Raw genomic sequence first — 16,527 nt, 5'->3', positions numbered from 1 at the left:
CCGGCACTCCTGATGGTCCGGCACCATCAGGAACCCGGAACTGCTAAAATTGACCAGCGGCTGAATCGGGGAAGCCGGGGGCAGAGCACCTGGGGTGCTGCGGGGACCAACCCAGCAGCACCCCAGCTGTCCCTGATTCAGCCGCTGCTGAAACTGACCAGCAGCGGCTGAATTACACCTGGGGCAGAGCCGGACTATCGGAGGGGGGGGCTATGAGAGGTCTGGGGTGGCATGCGCCCCACCCCAGACCCTTCATAGCCCCCCCTTCCGATAGTCCAGCATATCTGATAATCCGGCACCCCCTGGGTCCTAAAGGTGCCAGATTATCGGAAGTTTACTGTATAACAGATGGGAAACTGGACCACTGTTTTTAGAAACAAGTGAAAAAATATCACACATCTAAATTTTCATTAATAATGTCAAGTATGAGAATCTGTGGAGTTTTGAAATTAAAATAAAGGAAGATAACAAAAACACTGAAACAATATTAGACACTCTAATAATCACAAATCAAAGTTTTTCTACTCTTATCTAAAAAAAAAAAAACCTTTCTTCCTAGCAATTAACAGCTCAATGCTGCAGCCCCTTTTCAGTTAATGGTACATATGACAGTAATCCACTGATTTCAATGGCATTACCTCACATAAGTATTTCTCAATGGGAGGAAATGGCTACAGAATTAGACACTAGGAAAAGAAAAGAAAGTCTACAATCTGAAGGTCATGTTTTCTGGTTATGTTTCTAAAAGCCAATTTCACCAGATGATTCCTACCTGAACTAAAAGATCCTTTAAGTTACATAATTTAATGTTTCTCTGTCACCTATAATCCCTTACCCTTGTCTCTGTCTTTGTCCTCTCTTGACACAACATCCAGTCACAGAAAACCATACATATTATTGCACCTGCACAATCCAGCTGGCAACTCTTATTTAATGGTGTGCGAGTGGGATCAGCAAATCAAGCAAAATGAGTTACACGTGTGTATCCATGCAAAAATTCAAATCCACTGAACTAAGGCAATGATTAGGTTTTTTACAAAATTTTCTTCATATTGAAATTTTCTTGAATATAGTTATGTCAAGTTAGTTCAATCCCAATAGAAGAATAAAATCTTCATTATGTGAATGACAAGTAGACAGCAGCACCATTTCTGAACAGCAGAAATTACTCCTGTTTCCTTGTCTAATCACCCACATAATAAATGTTACATCATACTTTGCTTCCTATGCCACTTTCAGCTGAGAGAGACCAGAAACATTGTATATTCAGAGAATGCTTTTACATATTGTGTGTTATAAATTCACACAGTTCTATATGTTACTTTTGTGGAAAAGCTCTAAGTGTGAGCAACTTACTAACTAGTCAACTATGTTAAATTTACACAACTGTTTCATAACAGTACACAGAGTTTCCTCCTAAAGACTTGAAAACAGCTATATTCCATAGCTAATTGGACTGTGAAGTTGTTCCTATATCATATTTTCAGGTTGCCTTAACGTCTACTTTTTATCTTATTAAAGAAACCATTAGGAACGAGGTGAGCAGCCCTCAGCAGTGAAATAACAGAGTAAGCACTATTTAGAAAAGCTAGACAAACACACACAAACATGTGACTGGATGCAATGCATCATAGGGTGTTGAGGGAGTTGGCTGATGTGATTGCAGAGCATTGGCCATTATCTTTGAAAACTCACAGTGATCAGTGGAGGTCTTGGACAACTGGAAAAAGGCAAATGTAGAGCCCATCTTTTTTAAAAAAAGAGAAGAATAATCTAGGGGATGACAGACCAGTCAGCCTCATCACAGTCTCTGGAAAATTGGAGGAGGCATTCATAGAATCCATTGTGAAGCACTTAGAGGAGTGTAAGGTGATCAGGAACAGTCAACCAAGGGCAACTCATGCATGATCAATCTAATTGTCTCCTATGATGATATATTTGGCTCTGTGAATATGGGAAAAGCACTGAATGTGCTATATTTGATTTTAGCAGGCTTTTTATATGGTCTCCCACAGTATTCCCAGGATACTCAAGGAGCTGATAGAGGAGGTATCTGAGCCTTTAGCTATGATCTTTGAAAAATCATGGCAGACAGGGGAGATTCCAGAAGACTGGAAAAGGGCAAATATTGTGCCCATCTATAAAAAGGGGAATAAGAACAACCCAGGAAACTACAGACCGGTCAGTTTAACGTCTGTCCCAGGGAAGATAATGGAGCAGGTAATTAAGGAAATCATATGCAAACACTTGGAAGGTAATAAAGTGATAGGGAATAGCCAGCATGGGTTTGTGAAGAACAAGTCATGCCAAACTAATCTGATAGCTTTCTTTGATAAGATAACGAGCCTTGTGGATAAGGGAGAAGCGGTGGATGTCATATACCTAGACTTTAGTAAGGCATTTGATACGGTCTCGCATGATATTCTTATTGATAAACTAGGCAAATATAACTTAGATAGGGCCACGATAAGGTGGGTGCATAATTGGCTGGATAACCGTAGTCAGAGAGTTGTTGTTAATGGTTCTAAATCCTGCTGGAAAGGGATAACAAGTGGAGTTCCTCAAGGGTCTGTTTTGGGACCCGTACTGTTCAATATCTTCATCAATGATGTAGATATTGGGATAGAGAGTACGCTTATTAAGTTTGCAGATGATACCAAACTGGGTGGGGTTGCAACTTCTTTGGAGGATAGGGACATAATTCAAAATGACCTTAGCAAGTTAGAGAAATGGTCAGAGGTAAACAGGATGAGGTTTAATAAAGAGAAATGCAAAGTGCTCCACTTAGGAAGGAACAATCAGTTCCATACATACAAGATGGGAAGCGACTGTCTAGGAAGGAGCATGGCGGAAAGGGATCTAGGGGTCATAGTGGACCACAAGTTGAATATGAGCCAACAGTGTGATGCTGTTGCAAAAAAAGCAAATATGATTCTAGGTTGTATCAACAGGTGTGTTGTAAGCAAAACTCGTGAAGTCATTCTGCCGCTCTACTCTGCACTAGTTAGGCCTCAGCTGGAGTACTGTGTCCAGTTCTGGGCGCCATATTTCAAGAAAGATGTGGAGAAATTGGAAAGGGTACAGAAAAGAGCGACAGGAATGATTAAAGGTTTAGAGAACATGACCTATGAAGCCAGGCTTCATGAACTGGGCTTGTTTAGTTTGGAAAAAAGAAGATTAAGGGGGGACATGATAGCGGTTTTCAAATATCTAAAAGGGTGTCACAAGGAGGAAGGAGAAAATTTGTTCCTCTTGGTTTCTGAGGACAGGACAAGGAGTAATGGGCTTAAAGTGCAGCAGGGGAGGTTTAGATTGGACATTAGGAAAAAATTCCTAACTGTCAGGGTGGTCAAATATTGGAATAAATTGCCAAGGGAGGTGGTGGAATCTCCCTCTCTGGAGATATTTAAGAACAGGTTAGATAGACATCTGTCAGGGATGGTGTAGGTGGAGCTTGGTCCTGCCTTGAGGGCGGGGGGCTGGACTCGATGACCTCTTGAGGTCCCTTCCAGTCCTATTATTCTATGATTCTATGATTCTTTGCCAGCGAATTAAAGAAATCTGGCTTGGATGAGTGGACTGTAAGGTGGACAGAAATCTGACTAGATCACTGGGATCCATGGGTCATGATAAATGGCTTGATGTCTTCTTGGCAGCTGGTATCAAGCAAAGTGCACCAGGGATTAATCCTGGAGCCAGTTTTGTTCAACATCTTCATTAATGATTTGGATAATGAAATGGATTGCATTCTTAGCAAGTTTGTGAATGACACTAAGCTGGGTGGAAGAGGGAGATACACTGGAGGATAGGAATAGGATCTAGAGTAACCTAGACATATTGGAGGTAGTGGAATCTTCATCCTTAGCAGTTTTTAGGACCCGCCTTGACAAAGTCCTGGTTGGCATGATTTAGTTGGGGTTCATCCTACTTTGTGCATGGGGTTGGACTAGGTGATTTCCTGAGTTCTCTTCGTACCCTAACCATTTATGATTCTACAAATAGCCTATCTTCAATACACACAAAAGCTATTGGAGAGAGGCAAGGACACGATCTGATTCCTACACAAGTAGCAGGAAAAGAATACACTAATCCTAGGCCATTATGGTCCTGCTCCTCAAAGGGACTTATAACTAGGCACTTAAGAATGTGATTCACAAAAGCCAGCAAGCTAGGTGAAGAGCTGCCTAAAACAGACAATAGGAGCTGCTGAGTACAGTTATTCAGGCAGCCATTCAGCAATGCTGTTAGTTAGCAGGAGCCAAGATTCACTGTTGTGATGTCCTCGCATGTCTCTGACTCCGTCTATGATGATAACCAGAAGGCTGCTTGTGTGTGTGCTCAATGATATGGACCGTGTAGACTTGTGCACTTAGTCTTTACAGCAGACTCCAAGAGAGTCCCCAAAGACCAAAAATCAGATAAGGATCGAAAGTGCCAGGCCAGGTTTATTGGTAAGCGAAGGACAGTAATAGTTGTCAATAGATTCTACTGAACCTCTACACATTTGTAACAATGAAATGGCTCAAAACAATGGAACTCTTCCATTTCCGCCCGAGGCCATTCAAAGACTGTCCTCCCAAGACACCACCGTATATACAGGTACAAACACATCACTGCTGATGTGTGAGGTTGCCACCTTCTAATGTTGCCAGATTACCACCAATCATTTTGTGCCTCATGATCTGATTAGACCATCTGCATCCATCATGTATCAACCTCTACCTTTTCTTGAACTTAAATTGGTATTTATGGGGAGTAAACTTCCATCAGGCTGTTATCTTAGACCTTTCACTGAACCTCAGTTAGTATTTATGGGGAGTGGTACCATGGTCTTTTTCAACAAGCTGTGTATTTACAACTCATGATAAGTCTCAATTAGTCTCAGCGTTGTTCTTGCCAATTTTTGTGAACAGGGGTCTGCTTTTGCTCACAGCTTAGCTTTGTTTTATGTTTGCCATGTTTTGTCCATTGTTAGCTAGGCCTCAGATCAGGTTTATGTCTCATGCCCTCATCCTACTACTCTGAGGAGAATGGGTATATTCTATAACCTCCCCCTCAGGGACTTAAGTGACTAAATCCAGGTTCTACCAATCCATAACCAGGATCCCGCCTCCTGGAGTGAGGTGACCTCAGTAATTTTGTCTGGAGTCTGGCTGAGCTGGAGCATCTCCCCACCCATGGTGGACCCTGCAGAACTGTAGCAGTTACCTACCCACAGAAGATAGGGGGCTTCTCCAGCCCCCACTGGTTAACTATTCACATCCCTAGTTGAAAGCAACATATTCCTTTCCTTAATGCAAACCATATCCAGGTCTGAATTTTGCACATCTGATACTACCTGCAGCACTATTTTTTAACATCTCATTACATTAACTCTTCAGAATGCCTTAAAGACAATTGGCTGTTTAATTTTTATGCCATGCACCCATTATGTGGGGTACCTATTGTAAAATTAGAAAGTACATACTAGTATTGAACACTAAAGATGGTTTCTTGTTTCTTTTATCATGAATTACAATTGTAGGATCATACACTGAAAAACTGATCTAAAACAAAACGTGTTAAAAAGAATGACAAGTGTAACTTGTCTTCAAGATGACACATTTAATTCAATTCATATCTCAATCCTGAAGACATGTATGACAGGGTCAATATAGAAGGCTATAAAAAAGTAGTGAAGGGAGATATATAAGCCTTTGACTAAAAAGATCTTTGTTCCCAGAGTAAAAGGGAGGGGATGATTTAGAACCAGCAGAGGCAATCAGGGACAGTGGAACATCTGGGGCTAATTGACCAAGCCTGAAGAGTCAGGCCAGCCTAGGCTAATTAGGAGACCTGCGGGTAATTAAGAAAACCAGTTCAGACTGGCTAAAAAAGAAGCTTTGCTTACAATTGGGGCATGCATGTAGCTGAGAGGATGAAGGAGGGTGCCACTTGGAGTAGGAGGAAAGGAGAAAACAACTGAACACTAGAAGAATGAACCGGAAAGAAGGAAGGTGCTGGGGAAGGTATTGGGAATTAGCCCAGGGGTCTTGCAGCTGTCTTATAGCAGGTGTTGGGGATTCACATAGGCATCTACTATTACAAGGCCCTGGGCTGGAACCCAGAATAGAGGGTGGGCCCAGGTTCCCCCCTCCCCCTCAAACATTCAACTCCCCATTTTCACTCAGGGAAAATAGTTGTGGAGTTTATTCTCCATTTTACTATATGCTCTCCAATGATGAAAAGAGCTCAACAAACAGCAATCTAAAGCCTTGGGCATGGTGCCTAAAATTGTGGGCTGCTATGAGCCTCTGAGGCAAGCAAAATCCACCAGAATCAGAAGCACAGGACCCACCGAGTTTTCACAGCAGTTTTGCTACACATGCTATTAAAAACATATATTTGAAAGTTCAGGATTGAAGTCCAATAAAATGTATTTACATGACAATATAACATTGGATTCATGATATATTAGTCCTTAAATCTGAAAACAGTATCTCCAATCAGTTTCAACAAATGAATCTATTGTGCAAAGAGAAGCACCAATTGCCTATCTCACACATACTAGACAATGGTTTTATTAGTAAGTTATATGGAAATGTAGTGAATGGGTGAATGGATGGATATAATTTGGCCCAATGCACATAGATATTCCTACACTGCACTGGACTTGGGACCTGAAGTAACCCTTGACAAGCCAGTCATCAAGATATGGGGAGATCTGGATACCCTGATGTCTGAGCTAAGGATTTGTTGAGCACCGTTGGGGCTATTGCTCTCTCAAAGGGAAGCACTGCAAACTGGTAGTGAGTAGTCCTCACTCTGAAATGCAGAAAAAGTATTGTCTGTGGTATATCACTATATGAAAATAAGTGTCCTTCAAATGGACGGTGGCATAGCACTCTTCTGCATCAATAGAAGGCAGGGTAGAAGCCAGGAAGAACATGTGGCACTTCAACTTCTTGAGATATTTGTTGAGATTTTGTAGGTTCAGAATGAGACAGAGTCTTAGGAATGTGAAAAATACCAGGAATAAAAGGGCCTGATGGTTGGCCACCCTGAGCTGGAGTCTGGCAGATGAATAAACCTTCCTCCCAAACAAGTCCAGCCTCTTGTAACCTTCATCTTTGGAAATCAAACCAGATTTGGGTGTATGCGCAGATATTTAAACCCCCTTAGCAGAGACATAGTTCTTTCTCTCCACCTGCTTGGAGAGGAGCAGGAGGAAGAAGGGGTTTGCCAGAGGGCTTTCACCAGCTTTGTCACCCCCTCATGATCAGGAAGTGCCACCCTGGATGGGGCTTAAGTGGCCAGGATATTGAACAGACCATCAGAGGGTTCCACCAAGTCCTCCACCTTATTACAACTGTCTTTAACAGCTCCTCATATGCCTCAGCATCAATATCATCCTGAGGCAGTGACTGGGATGACCCTGACACAGCCTCTGGTGTGGACAATAGGTGGAGCTCAGGTAAAGATTGGGCATCACTTCCATGTCTGGGTAAGTTTCTATGCTGGTAGGAGGCTCTTGGGCACTGGACTCAGAACCCACATCCAATGCTAGGGGAGGGAGGGAGGCAATTGCTTATCTGCTGTCTGATGAGCATGACCCTGACCCTGGGGCCAAGCAGCTGGCAGTATTCTCCATGCTTGGCTGAAAGCAGTTGACTCAAGTGTCCCCTATACCTCTTCCTCTTTGTCTAAAGAAGGTGAGGAGACCACTGTGATGCCAACAAGACTTCTGAGTCTTCCTGATATCCTCCCCAGTACTTAGTCTCAAAATCTCAATGACAGCTTTTCAGAGGCAAAAGAGGGAACTCGGTGGATCAGTGATGGATATCTGTTGATTGACACTAAAGCTCCTTGAGCAATACTGGAAGTCCAGCAACCAGGATCATGATGGCAAGGAACGATGCCTAGTTGAAGCCAGAGAGTACCATGGGCCCAACAATCTCTCATTCTGTGCTAGGGATCTGCCACGTTGTGGCTCCACTGCAGACCTATGTCCCAGAGAGCAATTTCTCCTGTCTAGAGACCAGCACTGCTCTGAGAACTGGTGTACCTCAATCACATGCCAGGCCTTGGGTGAGTGTCACCATCCTACAGGGTACCAGCACTGAGAGTCCCAGGAATGATGACAGGGACTCCAGTCAGTGTGAGCAGGTAGACATGCATCCCCATGGATCAACACTTTGACGTCAACCACCTCAGTGCTGCATTGATGTGGACCATGGTGCAGGCCCCAGTGATGGCTTCCCCTTGAAGAAAAACCTGCTGAGGCAAGGTTTCATGGCACTGGCAAAGACAATGTCTTTGGCCACCTACAATGGCCTCCAATGTGGATGGGGTTTTCAGCAGCTCAGAATCTCTTGTTACTATACAGAGTGGACAGTGAGTCCATTGGCAGACTAGAGAATCTGGCCAGCAATGCCTGGCGTGGCAGGGCTGTGGAGACCTTCTACCCCTTGAGGGTCTGTGCTCCTCTGCTGCCTTTTCCCTCACCCCATGTGAAGCTAGAGAACACGCTCCATCCTCAGTGCTTCTTGAACATTTTTCCAGCTTCCAGTGGCTGGAACTGGTATCAGGAAATCAGTGCCAGAGGCACACTTCACACCGATGCCTCCATACTTCATGCTTGAATCTGACTTTGGTGGCTCAGAGACAGGTGCGAGGGCTGACTCCATAAGGAGTGTTCTCAATCTTATGTCATGCTCTTTTTTTCATTCCTGGCTTGACATTCTTGCAGATGTGATACTTGTCACTGATGTAGGCTTCACCCAAACACTTCAAGAAGCTTTGATGTGGGTTGCCGATTGACATTGGCTCTACATAGCAGTCACAAAACTTAAATCCCAGGAAACGGGTGATAGCCCAGCCCTGGGCAAAAGTCCCATAAGGGGACTATCTAGAATAATTATTACTAACACTAAAATATAAAAGAAACACTTAATTATTTTCAGACTACACAGAAGGAAACCACTGAGTTATACTATGCTTGCGGAGGTAATGAGTAGTTCCAGCACCATCACTCGTGGGGGAGCCAGCAGCACCCCTTATATCATGGCATATACATGCTACTCCAGAGGGGGTGCTAGAGCCAGTTCCCTATTAATACCACTTAGAGAAAAACTGCTGGCACCCGTGCATGTGGCAAGCACACACACCTAGAATGGAATGGACATGAGAAAGCATTCAAAGAAGAATTAACGTCATTCTCCTTTAAGGAGTGTCCCATCCCTCTCCACCCCCACTGCTCTTTCCTAGATGAAAAGAGAGGGCACTGGCAGAGTAATATAGAGAAGCTTGAAAAGACTCTATTGCCTGAGCTATGCACACTCTGTGTATGATTAGATGAGCACACCAGAGCATAATGGCTGAGAATTCCAATTTTCCCCAGCCAAGTTCTAATGGCTGGTTAAATCTTTTTCATGATGCACCAACTTTTAATGATGAACAGCTGAGCCTTCTTCCTCAAAGGAGAGAAGAGACTGTTTCTCACCACTATGAGTAAAATAGAAAGTATAGAAGATGTTTTTTCTTTGTTCTGCTCTATTTCTCAACCACACCATTTATCATGTTACGAGTTTTGGCCTCAGAAGCAGCAAAGCTTTTAACATGCCTTTCCCACCTCTGATCTCCTGTGTTTGCCTCCTGTTGCCAATGTCCTAAATTCCTAAGAAACTTAATTGGGAGTCTTATACCATTTCATGTCCTAAAAATATAACTTAAACATTGCCAAATTACTTTTTAGCTTAAGAGGGACTGAGGTGCCTAAATTGGGAGGTGATTTAAGGCTGCCAATTCTGTTTATTGAATTGGGGATTTAGTAAGAGAGAAAGGGAAGAAGAGGAGGAGGAAAAGCAGGAAGGACAGAAGGAGATAGAAGGGCAATTTTAAACTACTATTCCTGTCCTCCATGAGTTCGTTATTTCTAGTAATTTCTCTTATTCTGCTTCAGTGTCTTTTTCCTAGTGGAAAGACACTTCTTTTCTTTTAATTAAAATGTAAATTAATGAACCATAATATAATAGCCATAAACCATTCCAGGATGTGCATCAATAGGCTCTTTGATGTCTGAAGGCACTCAGCTATACTGAGGGAATTCTCCAATAGCCTATGAATGTACATCTTGGAGCAGCTTATTGCTATAATAAAATACTTAATTCTCCAGAGATGTCTGCCTAGCACCTTTCATGAGCTCTATATTCACTTCAAAAGAATAAGTAAATAACCAACAAGGAATATTTTCCACTAACTCAGTAATATTCCAATAAAGACAGGAAAATGGGCTGCATGTTCACTAAATACATCATTTAGTCTCAGAGGAGTAGCCATGTTAGTCTGTAACTAAACAAACTTTAAAAAACAACAATGATCCAGTAGCACCTTAGAGACTAACCAAGAAATACATATAAATAGCATCATGAGTTTTTGTGGGCACAACCCACTTCTTCTAAAAAGATGCAGGGTTTATCTATATATTTTTGAGGTTAGTCTCTCAGGTGCTACAAGACCATTGCTGTTTTTTAAGTTTTTTAAAATACATTATTGTTCAAGCTGCTACCAGGGATATTATTTTAGCTATGATATACTTGGCTGTTTATATCACCTGATCTAAAATACACTGTAATCAATGCATACCTAAGCAAGACTTCGAATAGCCACACACTATGTTAAAGATGTGGAAGCTGTTTCCAAAACAGGAAGCAAGGTAAAGTTCTTAGTTCAGCAGAAAGATGAAAACTAATATTAAAAAATTATATCAAAATGCAGTAATCTTCAGGCAAATACCCTATGACTTCTGGCTTTTTGTACTTGCAGAATACTTACATTACTTGTTTGAAAAGCTTTGAGAGCAGTTAAAAATATTCTCTAGAACTAATAAATTCCGCACCTGAAAGCTGCAATTTTTGGCTGTCATACACCCTGGAATATCTAGCATCAGCCTGCATTATGAGCTTCACTGCAGATACCTGGTAGGCTGCAGATTAGGATAGGGTTATGGCTAGAGCCATAAAGGGGACAAATATCTTTATAAGCTTTCTCTGTGTAAAACTATTATACAGAGTAAAACAAATTGATTTGGGATTTTGGTCTCTTTTGAGGGTTATGTTTCTGGATGCTATCAAATCCCCATATGAAAGCCCTCACAGAGCTGAGCTTGTTTAGCATCTGTGTTACTCTGTGGTTACCCCAACTCTGTTCCTTGGCTAGGGGCCAGGTGATGGGAGTGCCCCAGAGGGCAGGCAGGCAGGCTCAATGGTATGATCAGCACCTGTGAGCCAACCTGTCACAAATACAAACAGAGGGTTTGTATTGCTTCCCCAGGAGAACACCATGTAAAAACAGGGTGGGAGGCACTCAAGTGCTCCCTGTCTAGGAGCATGACTAATAGTGAGAATAGCTTCCTCCATAGTGGAGCTCACGGTGCTATGGGGACTCCAGCAATATTTCCTTAACAAGGGAGGGCAAAGTGTGGGAAGGATGTTCAACAGAGCTGAATGTTTTATACAAGTAGATTTCCTAAAATTATTCCAAACTTTGACATCTGTAGAAAGTTTTACATTGTGTAGCAAGAGGTGAGACTTTATTTTTAAAAGGGGTAAAAAAGATGCAGGGTTTTTCAGGATAGATGATCTGCCAGACTCTCTTTTGTTGGGAGGTATCTCTTGAGAAACTACCTTCATCTGAGGAAGTTAGTGAATGATGGGTAAAACCTAGAATAATGATCTCTAACTTCTCCTTTGTTCTGCTGAAAACTGGTGGAGGGCTTGCAGTTTAGGAGTAAGGTTCACATTAAACAGATTTCTAGCTAAGCCCACTACCCACTGGGAGTTTATTCTGCTTGGGGTTTCTGAGGGTCAAGTTATTTTCATTGGGCCACATCCCAAGATATGTTCCTGGTTGTGCTCAGGCTCTAGAGGTATGGTACAGTGTCAGAGTGAATGGTGGGATGCAGATCAGGTTTCTGAATTAGAGGATGCGCCAGCTGAGGGAAAAATGGTTATTTGCAGCAAGAAGGTGGATTTGAGAGAGGAGAGAAGCCAGCTGGCCTCTTCTCGGGTGATTGGTGGATTAGGAGTACAGCCAGCAAAAGAAAAGAACCCCCCCCCCCCACACACACACACAGACACACTGGCCTGGCTTGCCTGGAGACAGAGTTAGACACGGATGCGGGTATCTCTACTCACTGATAATAATCTGGCAGGGTTGAGGAACTTGGCTAGGAGGGCTGGTGTACCTAAGCCAAGATTATTTTGCATGAATGACAAGCTTGGACATCTTTAATTTCATATCCCAGGTGGTGCCCATAGGATGGGCGTCTTGCACTTGGCCGACAGCTGCCTCCTCAATCACAGCCAGGCCCAATTTATTACTATAGACAAATTAAGAAATGGAGAGGCAACTGAACGTTGGATGAGTCGTGAATGAAACGGGGTTTCTTTTTCAAAAGTGGATGCCAGAGCCAGACCTGAGAGTTAATTTGATGTAATGGGGAATATTGGGCTGCGGTTCTCCACTATGGCAAATAGTGCTAATTGGATCTGAAAGAAAACAGTGAAAGATACACAGCATGGGAATTCTTGCTCCCTTACTACTGGCTGTGGCTAGGTGCAGGGATGAGGTGAGGAATGAGTGGAATGAGCCTAAAGTAGAAACCAGGCAGTGGTCCATGTTGGTAACAATTTGTTAAGTCATTCAGGGCGTGACATAGGCAGAATTTGAGAGCTGGCACTGGGAGCCAGCAAGGAGCAGGGGTATTCAAGTGCAGCTGGACCTCTGGAACTTTGGTTCTTGAACAATTTTGTCCTGGTGCAAAGGAGCTAGACCTTAAATATTTGGATATTGCTGGAGGTTTTGAAGAATTTACTCATGTCCAATTCAGGGTGAGGAACTACATGGTGTCATGTTGCAATAGGGGTGACCTCTTTCAAGGGACTCACCGTACCTGTGACAGGCTCCTATGAGGAAGAATGAGGCAACTCAGATGCACCTGGAAGTAATCAAATCCCTAGATGTCTGGCCGGAAACTAATGAGTAAAGAGTTACCAGAGCTCAGTTCTGAGGGGTGGAAGGCACCTAAAGAAAGAAAGCCCCCAATCAGAGGAACTCTGGCAGGCGTGTTCCTGGGGTTAAGGAGCTTCCAAACAGTGTTAAGCCCAACATACCTGGAACTGCATGCTGCCACAAAGAGGAGATGCAGTTGGCCGATTTTCATAGGCATTCAGCTCTGGGGAAGGATTCACCCCAGGCAGCAGCAAGAGACCAGTTATGAGGGTAAGGACCCAAGCTGGGAGAACACTACTTAAAGGGAGCGATGGACCTAGTTGGAAATGGATAAACAAAGACTGATCAGTCACCCAGCTAAGATGTTCAGCCTAGTGAATGGATCAGAGTGCATCTGGGGATTTAATAAAATAATAGAGTTAAAAATAAGGACAAATTGAGATTAGGGGTGGAACCAGGACTCTTCCCAGGTAACCATAACCTGGTCTGAGATGCCACAGGGAAGGATCTGGAAGGGGAACTGTCTGGCCTTATGTACAGATGAGACCAGGAGCTAGGTAAATCCACTATTATCTAATTTACATGAACAGGGTAGACTGGTGATTGCTCATCTTGAATTTGCATATCTAATATCCAGGCTATTTAGGAAGAGCTGGTACATTTCTCCAGAGGGGACAGGATTAGATTCTGGCAGCTATGCAAGAAGGAACTATAGATAGTCTTGGAATCTGCAAATGTTGCAGGTTAGGCAGCCAAGAAAACTGCTGATGACTCCTGGTGGCAGAAGCCCAGGGAAGATAATTGTTCAATAAGGCATCTGGCTCCTTGAGAGTCCAGAACAGGAAGTGGATTAGGGAAGGCATCTCCTAAAGAATGTAGGAAATGGGGTTAGGGCATATACTGTCTAGTATAACACAGACACATTCCAGGAAGTTGGCCTACCTGTGACAGGCTGCTATAAGGAAGAATGGAGCAACTCCGATGCACCTGGAAGTAATCAAATCCCTACATGGCTGGGTGGAAACTAATGAGCAATATAAAGAGTTACTAGGGCTCAGCTCTGAGGGGTGGAGGGCTTCTAAAGAAAGAAAGCCCCTAGTAAGAGGATCTCTGGCAAGTTTACTCCTGGGGTCAAGGAACTTCCAAACAGTGTCAAGCCGAGCCTATCTAGAACTGCATGCTGCCACAACAAGGAGTTGGCAGTTGGCAGATCTTCACAGACACTCCGTTCTATGGTAGGATTCATCCCAGGCAGCAACAAGAGATCTGATATGAGGGAAAAGGCCCAAGCTGGGAGAACCCTGCTTAAAGGGAGAAATAGACCTAGATAGAGGAAAAATTATGTGGAAAACTAAGAAACTTTATTTTTAAAGTACCATCTCTTCCTTGGGTGTCCCTACACGAGATTAGCCTACCTGAATGCATGGTTACCGCAAAAGGGGTGCTTCATTGCAATATCTATATATGGACCATTGAAAATGAAGGAAAGATGAATAGCCAAGATGAAGAACATCCTTGCTAACACAATATCCATGTTTAGACAAAGAGAGATGACTCAGCTCCAACTCTCCTTACAGAACTATATCCCAAGGCTGAGAACCTGAGGATCAAAAGACACTGATCTGTTCAATGATCTGCCCCTCAGGTAGAGTGGATGTAAATGCTCAGGATGTCATAAGGCTGATACAGAGACTGACTGAAATCAGGGTTCCTCAGCAAGAAGACTGTAACTTGGTGCCTAGGGAAAATGGAATGGCACCAGAATTAAGTCAGGTCTTCCTACAGACTTAAAGGGAGAGTCAAGAAGGGAGTAAAAAAGTATATCCAGGGCTTTGTTATTTTAAATCCATGTCTGAGTGCTGTGTGCCTTTTGGCAAAAAAAATCCCACTTTGGGTGCATCTAGATTACAGGGTTTCTTCAGAAAAACGGCCGTTTTTCCAACAAAACCTGAGTTATGTCCACACTGCCATCACGTTCTTCCAAAAGTAAACTGAAAGAATGCAGGGGTTTTTCCGACATTGGTAAACATCATTCCATGAGAAAGAATGCCTTTTCAGAAAGAGCTCTTTTGGAAAAAGGTGTGTGTGGACGTGGAAGAGGGAGTTTTTTTGGAAAGAAGAGGCCTTCAGGAAAAAGCACAGTTGCCGTGATGGCCACTCCATCCATAGTAATCACAGCTTAAATGCGAGACAGCATCCATTCAGTGTGGATATTATCTTTTGAAAAAGCAGATTGCTTTTTCAAAGCACTTTTGCTGTGTGGATGCTCTCTTTCGGAAGAAGTTTTTTCAGAAATCTCTTCTGAAAAAGCTTCTTTCAAAAGAAGCCTGCAGTCTAGACATACCCTTTGTTAGGAGAAGTGGTTTGTGTCAGTGCATCCTATCACTGTTCACAATCTCCCAGAGGGAAACTCTTGCAGGTGCCAAGCCTCTTGCAACATCTAAAAAAAAAACCCATTGTTGGTAACCAGGGAAATGTGACCCAAAGACAAAGTCAAGGTGGTTGGATCAAAGATCCCTTCCCAAAGAAAGATGAAGGCACAGGCCCGCCAATTGAAAAAGGTGCAGTGGGGCAACAGGAGGAGTGAAAAAGCATCTTACCTAGGGACCATGACACGTTGCTGAGAGGCTTTGTATGGATGATGAAGGAAGGATGACCTTTGCTGGATGATTTATTGCTGGACAATTTCCAAATGTTATTTAAAGTGGTGGCTTGGTTAAACCACATTTTGGGTCTCTTGTTTCCCTCCCTGCAGTGTCCAGAATAGTGGTGGGGAAGAGCGGAAAAGCACAAGGAAAATGGAGGGAACACAAGATGGGTGCCATTCTGTTTTATTACAATACTAGTAGACTTACCTGGCATTGTCAGGTCCAGCCAGAGAAGTGGCAGGGCTGTGCACTCTGGCTGCAGGCTTTGCCCTTGGTCTAACCTGGAAGTGCAGGGGGGCCACACAGGCCTCCTGCCAGCATGACAAGGGGCTGGCCTGGTGCAAGGGTGGGGCCGCATACACTGTCTTCCAGATTCACCTTGTGCCCAACCCGGGGTGGAAGAGGCCATGCTTGCCTCCTGCTAGTACTCCCCGGTGCTGGCCCTGAGGCTGCAGAGGGCCATGCGGGCTGCTCACCAGTATCCCCCGGGGCCGGAGAACATAGCAGCTGGCAGCTATTCCCTGTGACAGGTTAGGATGTTGGGTACTGCTGGCCAATGACTTCTGACTGGGTCACTTGCTGCTCCCCTCTGGTCATTCCACAATAGAACTGCTCCTCCTGTCAGACCTCTCTCTTTCCATTTTATGAAAAACAATCGAATTCCAGGAACATCCCATTGTCATGGCACAACCAAACTCTGACCTTGTATTAAGTAAGGATAAGAGGAAGCTACACATCAAATTTGGTGGTCCTAGCTCTAATTGTTTAGGAGTTCTTAAACAAATGGACTCATAGATAGACAGACAGACATTTCTAAAATATATAGACAGATATTTTATTTTATATTTATATTATTATATTTAAACAGAGGTATTAAGTGATTTTAAAA

At 43.3% G+C, this 16,527-nt stretch overlaps 1 protein-coding gene across 7 annotated transcripts in view; it reads right to left on the bottom strand.

The window, feature by feature from the left end:
• COL19A1 (collagen type XIX alpha 1 chain) overlaps positions 1-16,527 on the bottom strand; it is a 368,607-nt gene that overhangs the window by 271,714 nt on the left and 80,366 nt on the right. The window lies entirely within an intron of this gene.

The sequence above is a fragment of the Pelodiscus sinensis genome, chromosome 3 (assembly GCF_052426305.1).
Source record: "Pelodiscus sinensis isolate ZL-2025 chromosome 3, ASM5242630v1, whole genome shotgun sequence".
Taxonomy (NCBI): Eukaryota; Metazoa; Chordata; order Testudines; family Trionychidae; genus Pelodiscus; species Pelodiscus sinensis.
The sequence above is the reverse complement of the archived record's forward strand: the minus strand, read 5'-3'. Positions and strand labels throughout refer to the sequence as shown.